This window comes from Micromonas pusilla, assembly GCF_000151265.4.
Source record: "Micromonas pusilla CCMP1545 genomic scaffold MICPUCscaffold_10, whole genome shotgun sequence".
NCBI lineage: Eukaryota > Viridiplantae > Chlorophyta > Mamiellophyceae > Mamiellales > Mamiellaceae > Micromonas > Micromonas pusilla.
Genome location: NW_003315891.1, coordinates 780,074 through 782,561, shown reverse-complemented (window position 1 = coordinate 782,561; position 2,488 = coordinate 780,074).

Below are 2,488 nucleotides of genomic sequence, written 5' to 3'. Positions count from 1 at the left end.
ATGACCCTCCAGACCGGGACGTCGCTCGCAGGCGTGTCAGGCAAGTTGAAGCTCAACACTGGCACTGCAACTGCTGGGTCTTCAGGTGAAATCGACCTCGACACCGGCGGTTCCACCGGTGGCGCTGGCGGCGCTTTCAGCGTGACCGTTGGCACGGGCGACACCGGCACAGGCGGTGCAATCTCAATGACCGCGGGCCAGGGTGCAACCCTTGGCGGCGGCGTGACCGTGACCGGCGGCGTCGGCGTTAGTTCCACAGGCGGCGGCATCACCGTGGTGAGCGGCGTCGGCACGGCAACATCGAGCGGCGCCGTGAGCGTGAAGTCAGCAAACGCCGGTACGAGCGGCGTGAGCGGGTCCATGACTTTGGCGACCGGGACATCGAGTGCTGGTATGTCGGGAGCGTTCACGATGGACACGGGCACTGCCACCGGCGGCAACTCGGGGAGTGTTGCTGTGACGACTGGCGGTGCGAGTACTAGCGGCACTGGTGGCGCTTTCACTGTGGCCGTGGGCGACGGCGACACGGGCACAGGCGGCGACATCGGCATGACCGCGGGCAAGTCCAGTGCGGCCGCGGGAGGTGCCGTGGGCGTGACCGCGGGCCAGGGTGCAACCCTTGGCGGCGGCGTGACCGTGACCGGCGGCGTCGGCGTTAGTTCCACAGGCGGCGGCATCACCGTGGTGAGCGCCGTCGGCACGGCAACATCGAGCGGCGCCGTGAGCGTGAAGTCAGCAAACGCCGGTACGAGCGGCGTGAGCGGGTCCATGACTTTGGCGACCGGGACATCGAGTGCTGGTGTGTCGGGAGCGTTCACGATGGACACGGGCACTGCCACCGGCGGCAACTCGGGGAGTGTTGCTGTGACGACTGGCGGTGCGAGTACTAGCGGCACTGGTGGCGCTTTCACTGTGGCCGTGGGCGACGGCGACACGGGCACAGGCGGCGACATCGGCATGACCGCGGGCAAGTCCAGTGCGGCCGCGGGAGGTGCCGTGGGCGTGACCGCGGGCCAGGGTGCAACCCTTGGCGGCGGCGTGACCGTGACCGGCGGCGTCGGCGTTAGTTCCACAGGCGGCGGCATCACCGTGGTGAGCGGCGTCGGCACGGCAACATCGAGCGGCGCCGTGAGCGTGAAGTCAGCAAACGCCGGTACGAGCGGCGTGAGCGGGTCCATGACTTTGGCGACCGGGACATCGAGTGCTGGTGTGTCGGGAGCGTTCACGATGGACACGGGCACTGCCACCGGCGGCAACTCGGGGAGTGTTGCTGTGACGACTGGCGGTTCCACCGGGGGTTCGGGCGGTGCTTTCAGCGTGACCGTTGGCACGGGCGACTCGGGCACGGGCGGTGCTATCACGATGTCCGCTGGCAAAGCCCCTGTTGGTGGTGCTGTCACGATCACCGCAGGTGTTGGCTCTACCACCTCTGGCGGGGATCTCGTCCTTGCGAGCGGTGATGGCGTGTCGTTGAGCGGCGCGGTGAGCATCAGCTCTGGGGATGCGTCCACTGGCAGAAGTGGTGAAGTCATCATTGCCACGGGCCTTTCACCCGGTGGTAAAGCTGGGGATATCAGCTTGACCGTTGGGGGGACTACGTCGGGCGTGGGCGGTGACGTGAGCATCTCTGCCGGCGCGACATCGGACACCACGAAAGCCGGAGGGCAGGTCGACATCGTGTCAGGCAGAGGCGAGACCTCGAGCGGAACGATGCACGTGCACACGAGTGATTCAAAAGCGAATGGCGTGAGCGGGGCGATGACCCTCCAGACCGGGACGTCGCTCGCAGGCGTGTCAGGCAAGTTGAAGCTCAATACCGGCACTGCAACTGCTGGGTCTTCAGGTGAAATCGACCTCGACACCGGCGGTTCCACCGGTGGCGCTGGCGGCGCTTTCAGCGTGACCGTTGGCACGGGCGACACCGGCACAGGCGGTGCAATCTCAATGACCGCGGGCCAGGGTGCAACCCTTGGCGGCGGCGTGACCGTGACCGGCGGCGTCGGCGATAGTTCCACAGGCGGCGGCATCACCGTGGTGAGCGGCGTCGGCACGGCAACATCGAGCGGCGCCGTGAGCGTGAAGTCAGCAAACGCCGGTACGAGCGGCGTGAGCGGGTCCATGACTTTGGCGACCGGGACATCGAGTGCTGGTGTGTCGGGAGCGTTCACGATGGACACGGGCACTGCCACCGGCGGCAACTCGGGGAGTGTTGCTGTGACGACTGGCGGTGCGAGTACTAGCGGCACTGGTGGCGCTTTCACTGTGGCCGTGGGCGACGGCGACACGGGCACAGGCGGCGACATCGGCATGACCGCGGGCAAGTCCAGTGCGGCCGCGGGAGGTGCCGTGGGCGTGACCGCGGGCCAGGGTGCAACCCTTGGCGGCGGCGTGACCGTGACCGGCGGCGTCGGCGATAGTTCCACAGGCGGCGGCATCACCGTGGTGAGCGGCGTCGGCACGGCAACATCGAGCGGCGCCGTGAGCGGAA